This window comes from Channa argus, chromosome 19 (assembly GCF_033026475.1).
Source record: "Channa argus isolate prfri chromosome 19, Channa argus male v1.0, whole genome shotgun sequence".
Lineage (NCBI taxonomy): Eukaryota > Metazoa > Chordata > Actinopteri > Anabantiformes > Channidae > Channa > Channa argus.
Window position 1 is genome coordinate 13,476,899 of NC_090215.1, and position 27,213 is coordinate 13,504,111.

At 40.2% G+C, this 27,213-nt stretch overlaps 1 protein-coding gene across 20 annotated transcripts in view; it reads right to left on the reverse strand.

The window, feature by feature from the left end:
* The window catches only part of si:ch211-285f17.1 (sickle tail protein homolog), a 100,509-nt gene that overhangs the window by 44,951 nt on the left and 28,345 nt on the right, over positions 1–27,213 (reverse strand). Inside the window, exons 1-2 of one of the 20 annotated variants that reach the window (XM_067486512.1) lie at positions 13,894–14,014; positions 10,588–10,696 (exon numbers count right to left, since the gene is read on the reverse strand). The exons of 18 other annotated variants lie outside the window; for them this stretch is intronic. The gene's annotated coding sequence lies outside the window, so the exon portion shown is untranslated. Of the gene's footprint in view, positions 1–10,587; positions 10,697–13,893; positions 14,039–27,213 lie in introns of those variants that run through there. One more of the 20 variants, XM_067486511.1, reaches the window with a different exon arrangement.

Genomic DNA, 27,213 nt, shown 5'->3' on the forward strand with positions numbered 1-27,213 from the left:
GAACACCCAGGTCATATGAGAAACAGGGGCCTCCTGCTGTTTGTAGTTACTTTCTGGTTGTCACTTATTTATGGAGGAATTTATCCCTGGGTGCTCTCCAACTCTCCCATAACCATGAGGCTCGATACAAAGCCCTGTTGTGTGCAAAAAAAGCAGGGCTCACATAGCAAAACCCTGAAACCATGAATACTGATATATGCAACAGCACTGGTCCACTGTTGTCTGACAGTATTATTATGTAAAAGTAAAGGACTTCAAAAGGAGTCAGGATACAAAACGATTCACTGAACTAAGACTTGTATACAAAAGATCTTTTTTATCCATCTTGATACAGATAGAACTGCTGTGTTGGTTCATTACTTTAGTCCATACTAAAATACTGTATTTCAGCATGTATTCGATAGATTGCCATAGAGTTTTGTATACACATCAACAGGGATTGATCGTGATGTACAACCACAATCCTAATGACTTCTGTGATCTTCTGACTTATAGTGTCACCATGAGCTTGAATTTGTAGTTGAATGAAGCATCGTTACCACTGATTCTGACCCTATTGCATTAACGACATATTACGTTCAGTGTTCAGTTCAAACATATTACCAAGTATTAGCAAGTTAATAATATACTAAACTATTGTGTTGCATATGATCAACACTTTTAGCTGTGTGAAATCAATAGCTGAGCAGCTGAGTAGATTCAATAAGATGCTATCAAGGATGCACACTTTTAAAAAACGGTGGTTAGCAAAGTCTAGAATGACGGCTTGTAAAAACTGATTAAAACTGTGGACATATTTTCCCACTCATTTGCATCTTTGTGCCTGAAAAAAAATCATATTTTTCCTATCCGTCATCTTTCCCATGTCAGCCTGAGACCACCTGATTCCATGCCCTTCACTTATCACATTACTTTCTTCCACCCACACCCAGCGCAGCACACTGACCCAGGCAAGCTACAGGAGAAGAATAATGTGCGAGTGACTGCGTAGGTGACCTGCTCTAAGAAAAAGAAACACATTTCTCCTCTGACTTCTTACTCTGATTGCTGATTCAACAGATAAGCTCTTTCTGGGGAGGTAAGTGACACCAGAATTTGAAAATGCCCTCGCAATGCAGCTCGGTCACATTTTTCACACTGTACAAAAACGCAGACATTCTTGAAGTGGCAATCACATGCATGAAATATCTGACTTCTTAGCTGGGTATCTGTTTCACTCAGTGCATGTCCAAATCAGTAAACACACAATTGCAACACTTTTGAATTTTGAACACAATGGGAAATAACGTGATTTCTTACAAGGAAAAAAATGGAAATGGAAACCTTTCATGAGTAGAATATGAGTTTAGTCTGAGGATCACTGCCAAAGAAATCAACCCACTTATGAGTCCACCAATCAGTGATACCTCTGAGAATGAGATGTGCCTCACCCCCAAATCCTTCCATTCAAAAGGCTGTGGATAAGTGTGACTTTATTTGGTTGAGGGAGGGCTGAATATATGAGCTTCGGCTCAGAATGTCACAATTTTGGGAGAACAACAGGCTGTTTTACATATTTGTTTACCTCATGCTGCCTCAGGACAAAACTGGACGATAGATTTACCATTTACATATATTTGTTACCCCTCATGCTACTGCAATACCCCCTTTCTGTCTTGTTTCCCCCCTAACCTCTAATCTATCCGGTCTATTATTCTAGTATCTATTATCACGTGACATGTTGATTCAAGAGTAAAGTCCCTAATGCCTGTTTGCTGCGAGTGCATTCACCCATAGCTCTCATATCCATCCAGGATATTGGAACGATCAGACTGTTTAAGTACAGTAAAGAAATGATAGGAATAATTCACACAACTGTCAGCTTTATCACAAACAGCTAGACACTACACATGAATCATACATGTGAATTGACAAAAAAGTCTGAGTAATATAAAAAAAAGCCGCCTGGAATCTTTCTGTCTCTCTTTACCAAATATTCTTCCCCCATCTCTCACCTAATGAGGCTTCTTCCAGCTGCTATGCCACGGCCAATGACTGTTGATCCCCACCCTGTTAGCAAAGACCACCACAACATCTGTGTCAGCTCAGACTTGCAGACACCCAGTGCTCTCCGGGACACACACTAACTGCAACACACTTTTCATTTCAAATATGTGTGTATGTACATATATGTACAGCAACACCTCTCTGTGTGTAGTCTGTCCAGACTTTCAACCCTGGTTATAAACAGACACGGCTGCCAACCTGACAGGCTGTCGGCCAAAAGATATGAGTTACAGACATGCGATCTAGTGCATGTATGTGGGTGTCAGGGCTGGGAATAGTAGCAGGGGCTGAGAGACACATATCAAAACAGCCATGGAAAAGCAGAGTATGACAATTTAACATTGCAAAATGAAGGTTAAACACAAATCTGACACAGAGCAGACTGAGCATGTTCAAGTAACACTTTTTAATGTAGCTGGACTCAATGAAGCATGGCAAATTGATTTTAATGCTGGAATTAGCAATTTCAAGTTAAATTGCTTATCTTGACTGGGCAAGACTAGATCTTTTACTGAAATGCATAGTGACTATCCTCCTATTGAATCCATGACAACTTTGGAACAAGCTTCAGGCAAGGCTGTTCTGCTGTAAAAGTAAATACTACACCTAAATGTTTGCTAAACAATCACTCTTTCCTCTGTCTCCTTCATCTCTCCTTCTTTTTTCCTGCCGCGGTGCAACTAATAAAGTAAACAAGAAGCAGGGAGTTGAGAGAGGTGCTACCGGCAGAGCAGGCCTGTTCTATTGCTTCCTTCTAAGACAGAGAGAGAGCAGCTCAAACAAACAGCTTTATATATTGTTCAGCGCCACTGATGAGCACACACACTAGGTTTGATTGCTATCCCACCCTAACACACACTTTAGCGCGAATCAATTCAAAGCAAGTAACTGGCTTTGCACTCATTTACTAAACAAACTGTGGCTTCTTTGGGGATGAGCTGCATGTTTTCCACACCAGGGGGTGCTGTAGAACATGCTCTAGGTCTGTTGTGTAGCGATCAAGGGGAAATTACACAACCTGTCTGAGTGTGTGAAAGAGAAAATTTAAATAACGTGGTGTGTTTGTGTGCCTTCTCAACATTGCACAAGGAAATAGGCGCTAACATATTTCCTTTGTCATTGATTAACTGAGCAACTAAGTGCTGCTTAATGAACCAGTGATTGTTAGTGTGCCAGTGTGTGTGCCCACAAGTGCACGTTTTTTCAGTAAATTCAAGCAGTGTGCACACTTCATTAACCTGTGGCCAGAGTGGGTTTATGTCAACCTATCCACTGAATCAGACGTCTGCTGGTCTTCTATGACAACCATCTCGAGGCCAAGAGTGAGGCTAGTGTTGTCCTGAAGAAAAGTGATGTAGAAGATGCTGAAAACAGCTGCGGGAACATTTTCTTTGCAGGTTGAATCAACTGCTGCAACCTCCCGAGGACCAGAATCTTCTGAGGAGATCGAGCCTGAGCTCCCTCATTGGATAAATGGTATCAGTGCACCCACTGGACTAGAAAATATTTGATTGAAGTTAACTTAATCCCACCAAATCCCTAATGTCAGTGACTCATCTGTGTTTCAGTGCGAATGCATGTGGCTGGAAAAGTTCTAATAGTAATGCTGATTCAATACCTGAGTTTCAATACCAAAATAATACTTTTTTGCCTACAGCATTTTGACTGCAAACTGTCCATGAGTCTGCAGAATGTTGCCTAAGTATTGCAACACAAACTGCATGAAGTCAGAAAAAAAATCCTCAGGCTTCTTCTACCTGTGTGCTAGAAAGTGTGATAAGGTATCTCTTATCTGTATAGGTGAGTTTTCTGTGTCAACAAATTCAAAACAAGTGCACACAGCAGAAACACATGTGATATCAACAGACATACAGACCCACACACATACAACACATAAGCATAAGCACACATGTGTGCAGTCAATAAGACTGTGTGCAAACACACTAGAGAACACCTGCCGCTCTTATCCGGTGATAATTAGAAGGAGTAAGACATATTTTAAGACAGATCAAGATGAAGACTCGCTGGAGACATCAAAGCCATGTCCCAAACAAATGAAAGCACTTCAGTCCCCTTTACTGCAGTGAGTTGACTACGCGTTCAGCTTGCTCATGGCTTCAATTTAAAAATGTCTTTCAATATGCCTGCTCTCTCACAAGTTTATTAAAAAGTGACTGCACTGCAATTGTCTCTCTTCATAGTAATAAGCAGCTTAGGAGTTGGACTTTACCAGCCAGTCAGTCGTGTGTTTCCCCCCTGTGCTACGTACCTCTTCTTGGCCCTCTCTGCAAGCTAGAACAGTGTAACCAGTGTAAACCAAAAGCTTATTACTACCCAGTGGCTCAGGAATGCATAACTAATCCAAATAATACCAAAAATCAGCATTTGTCACACAGTAAATTCCTTTAATGACATCGGGCTTGACCATGATGATAAACTGTTATAAAATGCAGTGCTCAAACTGTACACAACTAGTACTTTATATTCTCCAGGCAGACAAAGCTAAGTGACCACATCTGTATGTGACAGGGAGCTGATGAGGCTGAGTGGCTCTGTAAGGAGAGGTAAGTACTGCTGAAGCTGATAAGTGATGCAGGTGGTGGAGGGATGAGAAATAAGTCCTGTGGAGGGGGAGCTTCTCTTAGAATTTAGGGAACACTAGTGCCTGTGTCCTGGAATTTATCTGTGAGGCCTGCTGTGTGCTGTCCATGTATTGTGTGTCCCTGTCCATGTGTATGCATTTTGTGTGAGCCAGTAGATGGACTGTATCCAAGCTTAAGGCTCTATGGAGCAGAAGGTGCTGGGACTGTAAGGTTTGTGAATGTGGACCAGCTTGGCCAGACCTATTGAGAGGGAAGGCCGGCCTAATGCATAAACGTGTGTGTAAATGTAATGCTAAGTGCACTGTTTAAGTAAAACACTGAAATCTGTAAAGCTGCTCCAAGGTGGCGAAGAAGAAAACCACCACCACCACTCTCGGCAAGAAGCTTGGCAAGAGAAAGATGTTTCCACATGACGCTGCAAAAATCACAAGCTTATTTTAAAAGGAAAACAAATGCGAAACTTACGATCAGGCCAGTTATATCAGGCTGACTTGACACCTTTGTTCCACTTGAAGCTGTAGATGGAGTAACAGCACACCTCCAGGAAGGAGCAGAAACAACTGTGACTGAACATTTCCAGACCCAGGCCCAGGAGGATTAAATCAGTCATATATATAATGCTGAATTTTATTAAAACAACAGGGTTTTTAATTGTTGAACATTTTACAAATATTGACCAGAGGTGTATCCATTTTGGTAATTGAAGAATTTTACAAGCCTAATTCACCACTACTTTAATTTACTCAACTTTGTAGAACATCTGTTTTAAAGAAAGAATGTGACAGATGGCACAGAGAGCGCTAATTATCATGGAGACATCTGATGTCATAACCTAAAGCCCCGTTAATCAATAATTTCATGTTCATGGATGACTATGTATCATTTGTAAGGTGCCAGTTGTGGTGATGACCTCAGACAGTTACCACTTGACACTGCTGAATCCTTGTCAGCCTTTCTGCATCTTTTAGCTCATTATTTTGTTTTTTTTGGCCAGTAACATCCGTGTTACAGAAACTCATTGCGGTCATTTCAGTTTCCAGACTCAACAGGCAAATGTTTTAATCGAAAAAGCTCAACTAAACAAATTGTATGGTACCTTTCCGACAGCTAATAGACACATCTAGGAACCGGTAAGCAGGATAGGGGAGGTGTTGCATTTGGATACATGCGTCACATGACTCCTACATAAATGCAAAGCTCTGTATCTATAGATATAGTCTGAATACAGATTGTACAGAAGGTTCAGCCACAGGTCACCATATATAATGAAAAGAACACTGATATGTCAGCTGTGTAAACTGATGACAAAAACCGTCCTTAAAGACAACAGTGAATGCAAATGTTTCACTGTCATGACATCCCAGGCTTCAAATAAAGCTTTACACCACATGGTCTCTTCATGTGGACAAGCTGGACAGGCACGTGTTGTTACGCTGGTTAAATGGTAACACCCTTTCGGCTATGTTCACATGTCAGTCTCCTGTTTGGCAGTCAGTTTCGCTTACCCTTTTCTCTGTGGCAGAGGCCAGAATTTTTTTTTCGTATTGTTTGAACACATGTCTAAAAATACCCTCAGGAAAAACCACAAAAGACACAAAGGCTCAATGATTTGAGAGAAGGAAATGCCATTTTCAGATTTCCTAATATTTCAGCTCCAGGAACTGGCCAGATCCTACCGTCCCCCAAGTATTCTGATTGGTTATTAATGACATCATTCCCAGGGCCTGCCCCCCTCCCAGCCAGACGATATCATCAGTGCTGAAGCATCTCAGTGATGTAATGCAGCGAGGGCCTCGAGAAACGCTCAAGTAGCACCCCTTCTTTCTTCTTCTGCCTTCCTCTCTTTTCTTATCTGGGTTCTTTTTTCTTATTCCTCTCTCCATCTTTTCATTACGCCCCTTTCTACTCATTGCCTCTTTCTAGATAAAAACCCATTTCCATGTGTTTATTAGAACTTAAATACAGGGCACAGAGATTTGCAGCAAAGTCCAGAGCTATACGGAACTCTTATATGATTCCTAAAAAGATGAGGGGAAAGGAAACGACATGAGCGTTTACATTTCCTAATCCTGCCTGTGTCCTGCAGATGTAATAAAAAAATGAATCAGTGTTCATGTCCATTTTTCCCACAAGGTGTGAGTAAAGAAAAAAAGCCAGATGATGTGGTTAAATTCTAGTTGTAACTCCTCTGGATAAAGAGCACATAACGGTGTCTGTTATCTTACAGATAACAGAATAGTACAAATACAATCTCTAAATCACCAAAAGTGGCACATAAGTACATGCAAATGTGTAGTCAAACATCTGAGTGTTATGTCAGCTTGCTCCCATTTGATTTATTCAGACCATCTATTTTGGCTGGGCCTTGACATCTGTTTTTTAATCACAAATTGAGAATGTGTGTATGTGTGTGTACATACGTGTCCTAGGCAAACATCCAGGAGGATGAGAGGATTAGTGAGGCAACTCTACCCTGATCAAAGCAGCACAGAATCCAGCTTACTTGGACATAATGTGTAACACATAACCCCTGTGGAAATGATACTGTACATGCTGCAAACCCATAGACCACCAACTGCAGGGAAGATTTTATACTTTAGATTCAAGGTTTTTTTTTGTATGTATCTTTTGAATCATCTAGACAAATTTTAGTGAGTGATTCTAGTGAAAAAAACTCCCATAGCTCCTAATCAGGGAATAGACACTCAAGGGCTGCCATCAAGGGAAAAGTATGCAGCTGCATCATTGTAACTGTACTGACGTCTGATAGAATCTATTAGTTGTTTTTTGGAAAAACACCAAGTAGAGATTTTGGTGACAGGCTCTGATAAACCCTCTGCTCAAGGCCGACCCAGCACCAAAAGTCAGACGGGCATCATCAGAGCTCTATCACAATTATTGGCCGACTCTAATTGGGGCCTGGTGATACCAAGACATGCATTATGGATGCATTCCTTTTAAATGCAGATTGAAATGGGATGGTGACTGTAATTAACTCATTCTGCAGCTCCAGAGAGGCTACTCCATCAAACTGTCTGAGCTTGACTGGGAGACCAAATGGGATGTGTCTGAGTCTAATAATAAAATGCCTCCTCACCCATGGCTGGGATCTGTCAGGCTGAGTAGATTCTGAGCAGCACTTGGCTAAATTCACTAAAAGCTTTAATCAACGATAATGTGAACTGATATCTTAATACGTGAACAGGGCATGTGAAGCACATGCCTCCCTTTGAAAGGCTTGATGTATGATTGGCAGTCCTAGTTAGGCAGGCAACATGCCAAATCTCAGCAAAGCTGCAAGTGCACATACGTGCAGACAGCTGATACTGTACCCCATTCCATCCCTGTGCTTCATTATGCACGTAGTGAGATGGTTATTTTGCGGTGTGGCTAACCACTGCCATCCACCACCTAATGGCTTTAGCATGTGCCTAGCAGTCCATTGGCTCTGGTGGTTTGAGATCTTGGAGAGCTGAAATGAAGCGGGGTATTGTTGTTGCTGGAGGACACACAGTCTTGTGAAAGGAAAAATTGTCAGGAAGGAAACTTCGAAACAAAGTGCTCAGAAAAGGCGATTGAGAGCACAAGAGTCGGAACTGTGTGAGTTGTGTGGATGAATGTGTGCGTTAAGGAGCTGTTTCCATTCTTCCTGCCCTTTTAAAAACTACTGGAAATGTTCAGAAATTTGTGGAATGTTCCCTGGCCTCGATTTTTAGGGTGGGATCTTGGGGTGGATGGAAATTTCAAGCAAACCAATTAGTCGCCATTTTACGAGGAGTGTAATAACAGACTAGTGAACCTCTCTATATGTAGATATCTGTGAAGATGAGCTGTAAAGAATACAATTTCTCATGTCTTGTAGTGGAGCCTTTCAGATAGAAACTCACACAGGAAGCCTGAAGCTAAAATGGAAAATACCTAGGTCCACTGCATTCTCTCCCATAAATACTGCTAAAATATTACTAAATGATTCTCACACTGGAGACATATTTTTCTGTCAGTTACACCGGCAGCATTGTTCAGGACATTGAGGTGGAGCATAAAGGTAAAAGAATAACTGCAACTTTGAAAACAAAATGGCTTTCATTACTCTGAGAGGAGCCTGGGGTGGCATAGATCACTGGAACAAGAGGGGAGTCTGCGCAAAAAGACTAAAAGTAAAAATTAAAGTCCAATTATTTAGTACTGTAAAGTTCTTATTTAAACAGACATACATCATTGACTAAAGCATTTCCCATTTGTTTTTATCATTAACAATAGATTTTCTCGTTAAGAAATGCTGCATATGTAGTCAAAGTTCTGAACCTCCATTGCTGTTTGGTTTTCATGGCAATCCATCCAATCACTGTCAAGACTTCTGAATAAAACCAAAACATGTCTATCTCACAGTGTCACAGCAGACAAAGACAGAATATCATCAAAATCAGGATTCCAGGATTCATCCTCTAGAGAAAAGGAAAGCCTGCACAAAACTTTAACGGTTCAAGAGTTGTTGACATATTTCAGTTTGGATCATAGCAATGAACCAAATTGACTAAATTGCTTCAAAAGTACTATTGTAGCCACAAAACCTTACTGCTCCCAAGTTCTGTGTTTACCATGTGTAGCAAAATCTGTCCTGATTTCCTTAAATCTGCAGTATGGATTTGACGTTAAGAAGTGTTACACTTGTATAATCCTACAACTTCTACTTAACGTGCTCAAAGTATACAAACATGATTCTGTGCCTCCAAGTATCCAAGCATGGTGCAAATATAGCAAGTCTCTCTCTCTGCAGCTGTCACTACATTTAGCTAGAAATAGTTTTACTTGACGCTCATTTACCCACTGCGCTGGGAGTCTTTCCAATATTTACATGGTCCCGTCTATTTATCACTCAAAGCAGGAAGGAGTTCTCCAAACAAGCCACGCACAGATAGAAGACAGGTTTCCTCGAAACTCCAAACTCAAAAGCTCAGGTAGCCGCTGTTCTTAGAATAGCTTGGCTTAACAACAACATCCCATGTGTCACAGGCTTTACAAAATATTATCAGAGAAAAGGCTTTGGCTAAATGAGAGTGTACTGAGTTTGCCAGGCAGAACCGTTATGAAATCATGCTACGATAGCGAGTCATTAGCAAGCGGTCGATTTGGTCAATAGAACGCATAAAAAAAGGCAACATGGGAGGAAAGATGGCAAGACACAGCAGGCTTTTAAATAGGACCGAGGACAGAAATCTCATCCGTGTTTATTGGGATTAGGCAGCTTTCACCCTCAAAGTCGGACTTTTCTTAATTAACACGGCTTTGTATGAAGACAGAAATACTCAAGTGCTTTATGCACTTTCAATGAGTGAGAATGACGTAAGCAACTACAGCTTTACGGGCCTGACACATTAGGGCATTTGTAGGATGCTAATTAGAGCCAAATTATAATTAACGGTGAATCATCTGCATTTAATTTTCTCCCTACATTCTCACCTAATTGTAAATAAGTAAATTTGCTCAGAGGGCATAGCTGGAACATCATACAGAACCTTTTCAAAGCTTTGTGTGTACACAAAGCTTGTCTGTCACTGGACAAAAACAGCCGTGGTGTTTTTGTGTGTCATAGGAGGCAACACGTCAAATTGAATGCCTGAAGGAGAGGACGGATGGGAGAGGCAGAGGAATGTTTACACTGGCATAAAAAGAGCTAGTGGGGTTAACAGCGACTGAAGAATGACAGTTGCAGTGTCTGCTCGAGTCTCTTCCGCCTTCGTCTGAGTCTGCGGGTGGAGAACAATTTGTCCACCCCCCTTCCCCTCCTCATCATTTCCACAGAAAAAACTAGATGGTCAAAGAAATGACTTCACTGAAAAGGTGGAGCCACTGATGTATGTGGAGTCTGCAAATGTCAAGAAAGTAAAGAAATTGTGTGTCAACTAAATGGGGAAGTTTTACAAGAATGAGCACTTACATCCCTCTATAACCAGTCTCCAGATGTTTTACAGTCGTCCTGTTGCTGTACGTCCACCCACTTCTCAGTTAACCTGCAGTGACTTTCTCTCTGCTGGCTGCAGAGGGCTCTACATAAAAAAAAAAAAAAAATCTAATTTTATGTCTTGGCAAATTTTCCATTAGCTCCACCAGCATCCGACATCATGACAGGAAGCACGATTTTCCTCAGTGGATAATCCTTGTTACAGCAAAGCCTACAGCAACGACTGCAGCAAATTCTGAGGTCTAACATAAGCCTCTACCACCGCCCTGCAGCACAATAACAGACAACAACACCAGGGAAACATATTTGCAGCATCACCTTTTCTAAAACTTTGAATAAAAAGAGTGTTTTCTACCTTCTGATATTTATATGTGCAGCTTTCTTCAAACAGACGATAAACCAGAAAAATTATTAATGTCAGATAAAAAGGGCACAGGAAAAGGAAAAAGACTGACACTAATGAATAATTATTAGTTCAACTACTAATCACTGCCTTATTAAATCATTTACTTCTGCTCTGTCACTTTCTCTGTACAGGTCATTAAAATATTGCTATTAGGCGCTGACAGAAAATCATTGGATAATATGTCTGCGTGTAATACAAATGCATTGCTTGCTCTTTTAAAAACGTTGTAAAATAAGGTGTTACATTCTTTTTCACAGAGTGCCTTCATCTGTTCATCGGAAAATCATTCGGCTCCAAATGAGGTCAATTTATAGCGTGTGGAAGTCAATTACAGTGGCCGAGATTCTGTGTGATTACACCTTGCTATCATGCCCACCTCTGTTAAGACTCGAGCTGTTTTGGCCATAAGGACTGCTTCTGGACTAAGATGCTGAAATGATCTGAGAAAATCGTTCTCAAAGATGAGATCAGTTATTTGCCGCTAATTGAGAGCATAATTAGCTTCAGGCAAAATCTTCAAACTTATTGAACAAAAAGCAGTGGACACTATAGTGTACAGAAAAACTGGGTACACTGACCCAGTGAGTTTCAGAGAAATTTAAAATAAAAATAGCACTGGTTTTATTCTACACCTTTTTTCAGAACTTTCAGTTCTCAATACGATAAGGCCATTAAAATTGTTTAAATCTTTCAAAAATAGCCCCCATTAAAGTGATTAATGAGGCCTAAAATATTTTTTTCCAGTGTAATTTTAGTTAAAAGCGAAATGTACATTAGCAGCATTTTGTCTCTTTCTCTACTTTTAGGAGCTTCATGTGGTGGGAAAGTTTTATCGTCTCCACATTTCAAACACAAATAAGAGCTGAAATGAAAGCTCTGTAACAAGGTTTGATCAAACCTTGAAGCTCAATTAGACATGGCGTTAGTTGGCTCGGGGGCTTACTGAGGGATGACAGTGCAGACAGCTCACTGGAGAAACACCTGGTCAGCCCCCCCCCCCCTCTGGCCTCAGAGCTCCTTGGCCACATGCCACTGGCCCAGGTGTGTTTCCAGCGAGCTCAATGTCCCATGTCAGCCATCAAACTCCACAGCTCCATTTGCATCAACTTATACATATGGCCCGGGTTAGTGCTTGATCTCCTGCACAGATCCAGATATGATCTGTTATGTCTGGATGCTGATGCAACAGAGTAGTCCAGCCAGGTAATCAAGTGGTCAAGACATGACCTTAGTGTCTCATTATAACAGGCAAATGGAGGCATATGCGCAGGAACTACTGTGTGCCTTTGCTTGGCAAAACACTGCCAAAATCACTGAGCCTCATATGCTTGCACTTAGACAAATAGCTTGGCTGAATTAAAGTGGCAGCCAAAGCCTTACAGTTAATAACAGTTTCCTCTGGTCTTGTGAGAAATTGACAACTTGCTACATCAGCACAGCACAGGGAAAACTTGTGAGAGACACTAACGCTGTCCAAGTGCACGAACGAGAGATGAGGGATGAGGTTTGGGGGCTCTGGAATGGGGTGCAAGGGTGCAGGCTCATTTGTCTTTCTGACGAGGTGCTTCTTTCTGACCTGTTTATCTTCCCTCCCAGCGGGGGAACTGAAGTTTGATGTACTCGCTGCTGAAAGAGACACAACAAATCACACCCATCACGGAACATCTGAGTGGTAAAAAATACGATATTGGAAACTTTATAGACCAGCTCTGCTCCAGAAGTACTAAACACTGCTGACGCTAAAATGTTGGAATGCCTAATCATGTTGTTAAGTTTGCATCAAATGTAGCTTTTTTTATTGTGTTTTTGCCATGTATTGATGGTGTTATAGTAAGAAAAGGACATTAAAAACTAAATTTAATATATCACACACTTACATGCGACTAGCTGTGAAATTAACAGCTTTTTCCATTTGCTTGCACTTGGGCAGACCAGCCTTCTCCAGATGCAATTCAACTTAACAGCGGAGAAAGTTAAAACAATTCTAGCAGTACTGGCCAGCTCCAGACAGGATAAATAGACTTTTCAAGACAGTATATTGGTAAAACTGTGGATACTAAGAGCCATAGTTCCCAGACAAAACGAGCTCCGCTTATTAGAGGTTGCTGCTGTGCTTAGCTAATGTGATATGTGAGGATGACAGTGTCTTTGAAGTTACAATGACAATGATGCTCACTTTGTGTGGAGGATTGCAGCATCTCCCTGGAAAAATGTGCCATCTCTTTAACCCAGAGGGCAAACAGCACCATAAATGGCTAAATCTACAGTAAACCTGTCACCTCTCATTTATAGATCTAATTTTTGATGAATCTATCTAGAAGGGCTCAGAAATAGAGAATATTTCTGTTGAGTGACTGAATATGAGACAATTAATGCAACACGTTGTTTGTGGAAGGCCTGTGTTTCTGTGAAAGTGTTGTTTTCAAGCTCAACCTCTCATGGTCTGGCCCTCACCACTCTCCTTCCTATTAGCTTAATTAGACACACACACACACACTTGATGGTCCCCTTTTTTTGATTCGTGCACTGAATGGCTGGCTGCAGTTCAAGGCACCACAAAAACAGCTATGCAGAAACAAGCAGCTTTCAGAGCACGAGGACAACCCTCAGAAGACAGTGCACACACGAAGAACACTGCACTGAATGCCATTCACAGAGCCTCTGGAATTTGAAACAATATTGTGTCCAGTAATAAAAAGCAAGCCACTCCTCATCCCATGCAGTGATGTCTGCCTTAGAATACATTCATTTGAATCCCCTGTAAAGAATGACTTGTCTGTACTCACACGAGTATGAGTGAGCATCGGTGCATTTTGTTAAGTTCACATGTGTTCAGAGAGTGTGAATGTGTCCTTATGTGTGATGCAGTTACTCACCTTGTTTTCTGGCTCTATGTGATATAGTGTGTCCTTATAGCAAAGAAGCCAGTCTTGGACCAACCACAGTGACACATTCGCAGTCCACAAACTTTTTGCTCTCTCCCAGCAGATATGCACACCTCCCCTGTATTCTCTCCCTCCCTCCCTCTTGCTTTTGCTCTCTTACTTCAGCACTTCCTGGGCTGCTGCTTACGCTCCAATCAGGTCATCCTAGAAACTACTGCTCCCCCTCCACCCCCTCCTCTGTCTCAGCCTGCAGCCATTGTTTGGCTGTTTGTCACATGTACAGGTCTGTGTGTGTGTGTGTGTGTGTTTCCCTCTTGAGTAAGGTTTTTTTGACCTGTTGCCACTATCAGAAACCAGACTCTTCTCAATCCGGAGCAGAAGAGTGAACCATAAGCTGAAGAAGGAGGGAGGAGGGAAGCGAGGCTGGTAGGCTAAAGAAAAACACATGGAGGGGGGCTTCCTGCTTGAATGTCCTACTGAGACAGATACACTTTTTAAAGCAAAGAAAATAAGGGTTTGGGGGTGTGTCTCAAACTTTTTCTCCACATCCCACAAACTGCAATGAGGCTCAGTTCATCGAGAGCCTCACAGCTCTGTCCCTGAAACAAGGCACCGTTCCCATAGTCTGTTGGTGATGAAAAAGTTTTAATCACCAAAACACCCCTTCTCCCAAAGCCCCAACCTCCTTGATTTCACTGCTTCGCCAAGCTGGACAAACGTGGCCACTGCAGCTTTTTCTAGGATTTGTGTGAAATAAAAAAGGGTGGGGGTGTGATGTAGGGGTGCGGCGTAATGAGGTGAAATGTGATGAGTGGGAGGGAACAGGTTGACAGGAGCACACTGAGCTTTTGTTGGTGTTGATAACAGATCCATCATCGCATGATGGTAACACCTTGTGGTTGGTAGAAGGGCAGAAGGGCAGGACCTGGAGACACTTAGAGCTGATTAATACTTTACATGTACTTTTTTCAAGATCTAACTCTTTCAAATAACATGTTTTTATTAGTAAAACTTGAGCATTATAATTGATTTGGTTATAACAACATTATACTCAGTCAGAAAACCACAAGATCTGGAAAGGTCCAATTAACTGAATCACTCAATGTCAAGTTAAAACCAAAAGTGTCAAAAACTGGATTATTTAACAATGGACTGTTTGGGTAACCACTGTTCACAATTGTTTTCCAAATGTTCCAAATACATTTTAAAATTAATCTGAAAATCTGTTAAATGTGCAGAGACATTTCGAGCTCATTTCTCATAATGCAGCTCACCAGCATGTAAACACCAGCCTCTTTTAGACAGATTGCGTAAGACATTAGACACCTGTTTCTGCAAGTACTCATGCTGCCTATGATGAGTACTTGACCTTGAACGTATTGTGTAAAATTGCCAGGGCCCAATTTGAGTTCTGAAAGCTCAGCCACTGACATAGTGACAACAATGCGTTAAGTAGCTATAAAAATGACAACTCAAACTATAAAAATAAGAATCAAACTGGAATTAACCTTAATCTGATGCTACTGGTGAAGTACCAACTTGAAATGAACAAACTAGATCTCTCTCTCTTCTTTCATTTACATCCATTGGACTCATTCCGCTGCCTCTCCTTTCCTCCAAACTCTCCTTTCTTCTGCTCTGAATGCGACTCTTTCAGTCAGTCAGTTGAGCCACATGGGCAGACTGGGGTGCCTCCGTGCCAGGTCGAAATCAGGAAACATTCATCTTGTTGTTTAGTCTGGGCACCATGTGTTAGAGCGGGGAGACTGCTCTCCTCAACAGACCCCCTCTTGTGTGCACACAAGCCCAGAACACCCCACACGGAAAAATGTGATCTAGACTTTCATGACTGTGCTGCATTGTTTACGGGATCGGACGCACAAAAAAGTTGAACTTCAAAGTAGCAGTGAGTATAAAAAAATCCACATGAAAAGAGAAAATGGGCTCTGTCACTACTTCTGTGGCTCAGGTGTGCCAGAGTGAAGGCTTTGTGCATCAGCATCTATTTCTTATGCTTCTTTAATCTCGTAACAAAGAGTAAAAAGGAGATGTTGACTCAGAGAAATGAGTCATTTATGGAGCAGATAACAGGAGGCAGGTGCAGTGAAGTGTAGACAGGGCCAAATATATGAAACTGTGTGTTCATGTGCTCATGAATGTGTTTTGACTCATGATGACATGTGAGAGGAAATGCCTTGACATCACTTTCTTCCTGCATGAACACACTTTCGCTAATCCCTTAGTGATAAATCCTTCCATTGCAGAAAAAAAGACGCAAACAAATGGGAGAGGGGAGACAAAATAATCAAACATTTGAGGGAGCAGGTGAGAATTACACCTGAATCTATTCAGTTTGGCGTCTCAGCCTGTGCTAGTCTGCTATTGAGGCACCCATACTGCAGTGAATGAGCCACCTGTGTGTTTTGGAAGAGGCTGAATTCGACTGCACTCGTATGGCTTGAGTAAAGAGAGGGAAATGACAGGCACTTTGCTTTCAGCTACACAAATGGCAGCAGATTCAGGAGAAGATTCTCAGTGGCATCATGATCTCAAATGCAGCTTTGAAAAAATCTTAATATGGCACTGTGTTGAAATTCAGTAAAGATTAGTCATATCGCACTTCAGAGGAATTGAATGAACTCTGACAAAATGACACAAGCTTGTCCTAGAAAGTGAACTGAACAAGGCTGTGATGCTGAAACATCCACTGTGACATGCTGCTAAAATCCACATTGGAAGAGTACAAAAAAAAACTGTTTCTGATGCTGTTTTGTTTGTAGGCACATTAAAATATAATAAACAAAAACAATTTCATTAATAATCCTATTTGTTCATTGAACCTACAGTCTGCAACTCTTATCAATCAATCAAATAAATCCACCCAGGGCATCAAATACTGATGCCATGTCAAAGCCTGTGGAGTCTCATACTACAGATAAGCAAAAGAAAGCCTTTATTGCTGGCATGTAATACACAGGGTTTGGTCTTTTTTGATTGGTCAGAAGGGTGAGCCTCACTCAAAAACCTTTGTGGGTAATTGCTCTGCACTGTGCTGGCACAGGAAGCATTGACAGCAACTCTCCTTATCTCTACTAAACAAAATAGTGTTAGTTATATAGTATAGATCAACTGTTTTATGAGGCATCTGGTGTTATGTTACATAGGGACATGAATAGTTCTTACAGGGTTATTAAAACAGTTTGTGTTTGTAAGTCATGAGGACATTCTTGCTGAGCTTTCAGCTACAGTTCATGACAGAAAATGCTGAATCATGAATACATCTAAATAGCCCTAACCCCCAAAAGTACTTCACTGACATAATTAATACAAGCAAGATACTAATACCCACTTCATATATATATATAAAGGCACATTCTATATCTCTAAAACCTGTTACCCTTTCCATATTGGTCCACAGAATATGTTGGCCAAAGAGAGCAATAATACAAATTCAATAACAAACACTGAGTCCCTACAGTATATCTGCTTACGACCAAGTTTTAGTATAATCATTAATTATTTATGCACCGCTTATAAATACTAAACAAGGTTTTAAAGTTTATTGTAATGTCTATACATATACATTGAATACTTTGAAGAAAATGTAATTTTCTTCCTCATGGAGCCCAGTGAAACACAGTATCTGTACTGCTCTACTGACACTTCACCCTCTGCCAGATTGTCTATCTGCCACACCAGCTGTAGCTCTTCAGAACGCTCCCTTATTATTGCATCTTCACTGTTTTTGGACTCTGCCTTTCACATGCTGCCTTCTGTCCTGTTCAACTCTTGCTGCGGCCTCCCGTTTGCCTCACCGGTTCGATTCACCTTTGGAATGCACATGAATATTTTCAAAGGTTTACAATGTGTCTCAAAGCTGTGCAGTTTTCCAGTATTTCTCTGAGTGAGAGAACATCAGAGTATTGCTGACTCACATTTGGTTTCAGTTTGCAGGGAATCTTTCTACTAAATTAATACAGAGTGCAAAAAAAAAGAAAAAAAAAAAGACTTTGGCCATCTTCTACCCAGATCACACTCTAGCCCGTGAACCAAGCTCCCTTTTTACATAAATTTAGCCTAAACTCATCCAAAGCCCTGGTGAGTTGATGCTCTCTACTTTAAAGCTTGTTTCATAACTTGTTTCTTTCTCTGGGAGGGTGGAGTTTAGCTAATGGCAGCAATGGCGCCACCGGACTACTTAGATCTCCGAATCAGCATCAAACACTCCAAAAGTGCATAAAATAACATCTCGCTGAGTTAATTACTTTATGGTCTGATAACTGCACGAGGAGGACGAATGTGCTTACATTATGCAGACGATACACAGCTCCTCAGTATATTACGACCTGAATGTAACCCACTAAGAACATATCTGAGTCAGCATGGATACCACGCCTCCTGCACATAACTTGATGTAGCAGCTTGGTGAATATGCCTGTCAGTGCAGATTTCTGGGGTGTGGGATTTCAACAGCTGTTGATTAAATAAATTAATAATAGCCTGAAGTGATGCGATTGTCAAGTGAGAGGTGTGAGATCAGGCCCGGACTGGAAAAGCAAATGTGGCACTATGAGGCCAGCCTGACTGTCCTATAGCAAACTACACGAGTGACAGAAAGGAACAATGAGACATAACTCACCCGGAAAACATAGTACAGAGGGTTAGAGGGGTCACCCGAGTTTCTGTCAGTCCATTGGTCTTTCTGTCTTTGAGTCAACCATACATGCACTAATAAAAGTGGCAGCATCAGTGTAGATGGGGTCAGACAGATTATGTCCTGGTGAGAATGTGAGTGTATCATTCTGTGGTGAGGCATGTTCGGTTTTCATCTGTCTCCCAGTAAGATGCAGTCAGAAAGGAGAAGCAATAGCAAAACAAAAAAACCCCACAATGACTGAGTCAACACAGACGTCACAGATTAACAAAGCAGACGCTGAGAGAAGGCGCCACTGTGGAAGAAGTATCTTTTCTCTTGAAGGAATTAAAAAATTAAATAAAGGTGCTTCTTTCATCCAAAAGCTACTCTCAGAATCACCTTGAGAAAAACTGAAAATCGATACAAGAAATACAAACATAACACATAGCGCATTTCTGTACAACTAATACCAGTAATTAAAACTTCTGAATTGGGTTGAGTTTTACTATTTTTTTATGGTATTTTCCTTTATCGTGTTGACAGACTTATCTACTGTACCATTCAATCTTTAATAACTATTTGTGGTAATGTGCAGTTTTGTGAATTGTTTTTTATAATATTTATAAAATATTTTTACGCTTTGATTATACCAATAGTTGATGTACATACAATGTTTTGACAGCTCGATTACTATAATAAATTGGACTATTACAAGAGTTTATGAGTAATATGATCCCAATCCCAGACCTTTAAACTTCAGTATCTTAGTGTAATCCCAGCACAACAGGACAAATACAATAACACCGATCACAACACATCAGTGAAAAACCTGTGTACATATAAACATGACAAAATACACACCATATTATTGTATATGAAGTAAGCAGAAGAAGTCCAGTTTACAATTCAAGACTTGAAAAAAACTTACAAATATTAAAATGTGGAAGCCATAAAACCAACTAAAACCAAAAAAGGTTGAAAGTATGTCACTCATCGGTCAGGTATCCTCAGGGAAAGTGCAACTCTGAAACACACAGTCAACTCTGATTGTACAGAAGTGTTACAGTGCGGAGCTTCTTACTTCCCAAACAACATCTGGCTGATTATATTAACTGTCTTACAAGGAGCTCTTTATCCGATCAACAGAAAATTATTTTTATTTTATTTTAGCTCCCTTTTCAGATTGATGGAAAAAGAAAAGTGCTTTCATTGCTATTCGTGCCTTTGCGTAGATTTTTGCCTTGGACCTAATCTCCTGGCCCCACATGTGTCAGATTGGTCAGAGGGACAGCCCAGCTCACCTACTGCTATGCCTGCTTTAAAGGATCCAGTCTTCTGACGGTCGTGGCTACTTGCAAAGACCATCAATGAGGTGAGTTACATATTACATGCTGGTACCGAGTAAAATATAATCCATCCCAGCCCAGAGTATTGGTGCTAGTTTAAATAATCCAATCTATAACAATTGATTAGCTTCCAATAAATTCACTGAACACACAAAGAATTGGTAGTATAAATGTCTAATGAAATGTTTTTTTGTATAATTGATGTATGATCTTTTTTTGTTCATACTCTTCTCTTGTGCTTGAGAATTTTATTGAAACAACCACTAACATCAACAGTTGCTGCCTTTTACCCTTTCATCACTCTGTACGAGAATTTTCTTCAAGAGACCAGATCTGGCCCCGTTGGCCAATAAGACATAAGTTATACTAATTAAAAGACTAATGAAAGTTATTTGACACGGGAAAGTGGCACAGAGCCAAGATAAACAGAAATCAAAGAGAACTAAGATATTTTTTAATGCGACTTTATGACATAATCTCTGTGTGCAGCGTTTGAGCATCTTTGATGTGATGTATTTTTTTCATTAATGCTTACTTTGTATACAAGTTAGGCCATTGTATTAATAATAATGCAATAATTGAACACATTCATTGGTTTTGAGACGATTTATTTTATTGAACACTGCACCCTTAAATCCATCTTTTCATTCATGCTATTTTTGCAGACTACAGTGTTTTGTATCATTATTCCAGCTGTCAATAACCCCTAAAAAGAAAAAAACAAAAAACCACTGGAATGCTGAAGCATATCCGGTTTACTTTCTGGCTAATCCCCCAACGGTGGGATGTTTCTGTGACTGCCATGTTGTTTTTGCAAATGATGCAGTTTGTGACCTCGTGTGCAAATCTGAGTTTCAGCCAATGCAGCAAGTTGTTTTGACTGTAACTGTAACATTGTGAATGTGTGCACTCCAAGCAACGCATGATGTAGAGCAGAACCGTGCACTCTCAGTCAGGTCTTCCTATTAAAAACAGAGCTTTAATAAACAAACGAGAGAGTCAGGCCCTACTTTTCTGCACTAACTTAAATTGCTAATTAGATCGTACTACAAGAGAGGAGATAATAAAGATGAAAATTAGGTCATGGAAATAAGAAAACAAAGTGAGAGGAGACAGTGAGTTTGTAGGAAATGGCTGACAATAATGTGGGTCCACCAGCTGTTTTAGGCGGGATACCTGTCAGGTCAGGCTCTTCTCCTCTCCCGCCTGACTCCACATCTGCCAATCACTCTTTGTGCCTCTCTCTCTATTATGTAACACTATCAAATTATTGCAAGTGCAGCCCAGTAAACAATATTTGTAAATACATGTCACTTGTAAATGCTGCTGTCATAGAAATGTGATTTCTAATCAGGTTTTTAGAGTAATAAAAGGCATTTTGTTTAATTGCATTTGGTTCATAAGTGCACTTTTGGTGCAACACAAGAGTTATTGGTCTTAATAAAATGCATTTAGAATGGCCAAGGAAAATGCGACAAAATTTTAATGAGATATTTTATGTATTTTATTATAAGCTTTACAAGTGTTTTATTTTGCAAACTACATCTGCAAGGAATTTGGAGATAAACGACTCTAAAGATACTTCATATAACCACTTGTCTATGAGTAGAAGCACTACGTTAAAAAATGTTTCCACAATGAATATTTGATTATTTATCTGGTTGCATATCATATTTGCTGCCAGCTGTTACATAGTTACCAGTGGGCCTCAATCAGAAATTTAGCAATGCCCTTTTTGACTTCACATTGATTTGAGAGATGCCTGTCAACGGACTTTGGGGGATCACACAACAAAAACATCCAAATGTGCTGTTAAAAATGCAGAGTTGAGACGCATTTGGTCCCCCTTATAATTAATATTCCACCTCTGAGAGCATAAAGACAACAAGAGAGGGACATAAAACAAGAAATTGGTCTCGACTGCTTTCTTATTACAGCTACAGCATTTTTGTGGTTCCATATAGCCGGAGTGTGAAGTCAATTTGTCAGATTAACTATGGTGATGCTAATATTATCCTAATATTTTATCTCTATCTCTGTAATTTAACCCTTAGAATGTTTCATGGCAAAATGACACAGATATTGCCATTATTGTTAATTAAGTCAACTGGATGAATAAGCAGGGAAGTGTAAATTAAGGCACCTAACAGTGCGATCACACCAATAACAAACTATGTCATCATAGAATTAAACTGTGAATCTCTTGTCTCTTGCCAAGTGTTTCAAGCAAATGCAGAATCCATAATCTAGTTTACTATAATGAAACAATGCATTTTAATGATGTTAAGGCGGTTTTCTAAAGCTAAAAGCATTTTCTCAGTCAATCTTTTAGTTTAAGAAAGAAGACAGACAGTAGGTTGCAGAGGGTTTTAGTTCAAATATTCCAACAGGGTTTAGAAGGACAATCTGCAGGGAGTTGCACGGGTCAGTGCCATCGCTATAGCCCAGCAGCACAGCATCTGTTCTCAGAAAATAACAAGCCTGCAGGAACAGCCGCACATTCACACAGCGTGACCATCACCACCCAGGAACTTACTGTAACATGCATCATCTGTCCTGATGCTATACACCTGTGCATGTGCTAATATGTCTGTGGAGCTGTGATGGTGCAGAGACGTCACATCACATCGGAGTACTGCAAAACCTTGTCTCCATGCAAAAAAACAAACAAACAAACAAAAAAAAAATCTGTGATCACATTTGATTTATATCCTTGTTTCACCGTCTGTTGTATAACACCACAATGGGTCCTGCCTGTCCTGCCTCACATGGTCTTTTCCTGCAGTCTTTCTGGTCATAAGAAATCTAATATTATATAACAAGGGACGTCAGATTAGACTTTCTGATGCCTATCACAACGCATCTACATTCTTCAGCTGGGCGTCATGCAAAACAATTGCTTGGGAAGGATCAGGGAAATGGTCATTTGGTTGAGGATAATTCAGGGAGACAAGTGCAGCAGAGAAACAGACTATTCAAATAATAAATGCATACAATTTACTTCTACACAGCCCAAATAATCTGATCTAAAATCTATTTCCACTTCTCTAAGTGAAGCATAAAAAGCATAGTAATAAAAGGATTAAATCTTCATGTCCTATCATTGTGTTAAATGGTGTATTGAATTTGCTCCAATCCAACTTCCACGCTTTCAAAACTGATAACATATTCACCCTTTTTGATTTAGTGCTTGTGATTGATTGGAATAAGCATGGCAGAGATAAAAATAAAACAAAAAAGTGGAGAACGCAGCTGTCACTAAATTCTTGTGTGCATCCCAGTTTTGTGTAAAACATTAAACCTCCAGATGTTAACATCGGCTACACAGAACCAAAAACGAAGGCTAAAAGAAGGCTAAATGCTGCATCATTGTCATGATAGCTTTAACTGCTGGGCTGAAAAGCTTGCATGTCTTACCGGTGACTTCATCAAACAGCCAAATAGTATTATTCCCCTTCTGAAAAATCCCCAGATTTAGCAGAGGGAGGGGGAGGAGTATGTTTGATCCCTGAGTCGATGTTTCTACTGTTTAATACTGTGTGAATGTAACAAAGATGCTCGGAAGCACAGGGCAGCTGTCAAATCCATCTGTTTCTCCGAAGAGAGACTTAGCAAAAAAAAAAAAATTGAAGTTTTTTAGTCACGGTGTAATTGAGCAAGCTGTGCTAGCAGGGATAAAACGAATAAAATGTCAAATCAAGCACTTTAACAAAACTGTAGGAGAGAATTGAAACTCCAGTGTGGGCATAATGAATCAAGTTCAACATGAAATCCTATTAGCTGTACAGCTGGGGGCGCTACATGCCAGCAGCTATTAAACTTTCCAATAGGGAGCGGAAGAAACTCCCAAAACTTTCACTGATGGCGCAGAGCTGAGGGTTGTTAGGTGTAATTATGTGAAGTGGTAAAAACCCACTCACTGTCAAAAAACTAAACCTGAGAGATTCCACATGTGGTCCGGACATCTGTTCTGTTTCTCGCTGCAGAAGGTTTAATGCAGCAATAATATATCTTTGTGTTTTTTCTGCAGTAAACAGAACACATGCTGTATGTTTGCTTAAAAGAACTCGCACTCTGAAAATTGTCAGGTGCCCATACAAATTGTCAGTGCTGAAAGTGTCATTTAAAAACAGCTGTTAAATTAGAGGCACAATGGAAGTTAAATGGAAAGGTCAGAGAACTAGTTGAGGATATTAGGTGGCTGCATTGTGAATTTGTCTTATGTTTATACTAAACATGCAAGCACCAATTCATAGTCCAGTGCACACAGGTCACATTGATCCTACTGGCTTTAAAGCAGTTTAAGGGGGCTCTCTGTTATCTGACAGTCATTATGTTAACAATGACAGGCAAATACCCTAATTAGTCTGTTCTGCTGGCAGACAGGTACATTTAAAATGTACTCACTTATGTTTGGGTAACACACATGCATGCACACACACACACACACACACACACACACACACACGCACACACACACACACACACAAACAAGCACTCTGTGGACTCTGCTGCATTGCTGATAATTGGTATACAGGATACACTGTATACTGCAACTCTATCTTTCTAATTAATTTATAATGAATGTGATTACATTGGCTTTAAGCCCTTACTGGAACTGAGATAAGCGCAGACTAGACCTCTCTGTATACAACCGGTCATATATTAAACTTGCAATTAAACTCACAAGTTATGAACAATCTCTTCAGTTGATTCACAACAGCAGGCCTAAAGCAGCCCATCTCATAAACATTTAAAGACTCGTAGCATTCATTTCTAAAAAGCCAAACCACACACAAGCAATAGTCATTAGAGAAACGGTTATGGTGCCTTTGCAAACAAACACAGTCTAGATTTTGAGTAACCAGTGACAGAGTTGACACTTCTTAAACACTTGGGAATGCAGTTATCAGTTTCATATTTAGACAAAAACTAAAAATGGAGGAGGCTATGTTCCCCCCCCCCACAGCAACAGCTGCTTCCAGCAACAACAAACGGTGTGTGTCATCTAACAAATCTGAAGTGGCCATTTGCCAATCGTGCTGCACATTCAGTGCTTATTGTCTGTGCATTGTGATACATAGTAACCATAATGTCAGACGCATTCCTGTGAAGAGCTTTGTTCCTGCTGGGAAACACATCCTCCAAGAGGGCTTGATAAAACCCCCATAACAACTGAATTGTGAACCAACTATGTGTGAGGTTTTTTTTTTCCCCCTTTCTGTAACTTTTTAATTTCTCTTCTTCATCTATCTTCCTCTCTCTCACACAGGACAGAGAAAGACAGAGAGAGAAAGAGGGCTATACATCAGAGAGATTTAATGCTGCCTCATCCTGCTCAGCACTCGCATCACATGGTGTACATCATAAATAATCTTTACGAGCCGGTGCCTTGGCTAAAACACAAGGGTTCCATGTTGCTCCTGTTGGAGGCACAAACTCCCATCCCTGGCATCTTGGAAGTTATTGTGGTGTATATTTTATGCTATGCATGTAATTGCATTATAACATTAAAAAAGCCAACAAGAATATAAAACATTTTTCTGGCTGAAAACTGAAATTAAACGACTTTGGCTTTGAGATTCATCTCTGGCAGACAGAAACTCTGGCAACATTTTATTTTTGACATATCAATAGTAAGATAGAAAGTGTATCCGAAGTTGCTATTTATACACTTACTAAACACTATAGTGCATATAGCCAACAACAGGATTACAGATGAAGATGAAAAAGGAATAATAATTAGTAGTAGTAAGAAATGAAAGTTTCCCTTCACTCTGCTCATTTTTAGAGCTGTGTGACTGTCACACCAGATACTGTATGTTCACAGTCTGGTGTCGCAAATTAGGACAGACAAGGGCAGTTTTAAGCCACTAAAAGCTGCTGTTGCAGTAAAACGGCACAAAAGACGACAGGGGAAAGTGAAGGGGAAAATCCAAAATGACCGGAGTGATTCAGACATGCATGATGCTTCTATTTTGGAATTTATATATAACATCAATCCAGCATTGAGCGAAAAAATAAAATTCTGTCCCAATGTGGATATGACTTTCTGACCCAAGTTCAGAGGTGAGGCCAGAATAGAGGAATAGAGACGTGACTGTTTCGTGTTGTTACTAGTTCCTCTTCCAGACTAAAAACCACAACTATGCTTTCAAGAAATGCCCTTAAAAGCTCCATTTCATGCCCTGCTGGAGAACTCAAACTCTGACTGAGGATCTCGGAGGTTGTGATTTAGGAAGTGACCTTAGGAAAAATACATTTCAATGGAGAACACGTACCTCTCTGTTTTCTTTAAACAGACTGGACAAAGCTCATAATAATACCCACTGTAGCATCCAAAACAATTGGAAAATTACATGGTTTCACCCAAATCTCTGGACACATTTTTTGGGGTAGTAATTGATTTCTCTTTTTTTATTGTTATCGTATCGTATGATTCAACAGTCAGGTGTCCCTATGAAGACCGAATTCATCCCTTCTGCTCATATTGACCATCGAGGGATCTATTTTTAAACCCCTGAAGTTCTGGGGGGCACAGATACACATTTAAATGTGTATCTGAAGGTAAAATGTGGCCAACACAGTCTGAGTTTGCTGAATCAAATGAACATCTCCCGAAGTTAAAATCTTTTAATACAGAAGTCCCCTTTGTTTCCCTAAACAGTGTTTCTATGTTGACTTGCAGTGAAAGGAAAGTAAAAGACGGGATGTTTTGAAGTAAAAACAATGCAATTTTGTAAGATGGTAACCTAAAGCGACTAGTTTGGAAAAGCGTTTTGTTGTCTTTAGATAAACCTTTCACTATGTTTTTGCACTGATTTTGGCCCCATAATGTACTTAGCAACCATCTTTTGGAGGAATTTAAAAGAGTAGTTACAGCAAGTAAAACTTTACGTTTCATAAGTCCTATTTATCTAAAGGTCAAAAGCTCCTAACTTAGGATGTGATAGCTCTTTCATGAAAGCACTCTCTCAGCCTCTAAGAAAGTCCGATGATGGAAAATATGTTCCCAGACCAACTGTCAATTTTCAATTCTCAAACAAAAAGTGGCAATTCATGATTCTAACCCTGGGTGGGTGAATCGAGAAAATATACTTGCAGCTCCATCTAATGTTATATGTTTTACAGCACTCCCAAAGTGTGGGCACATGAAATTCTGCAGCTGTCCCAACATGGTAGACCTTGACTGTATAGGTGAAAGGTCCTTTGAATTTATAGTTCAACAATGACAGTGTCTTTGGGATAATGAGGTTAGAAAAAAGAGCAAATATGGTTCAAGGTTTTTTAAATTCTCCCAGTATATTTTACTCTGCATCAATATTCTAT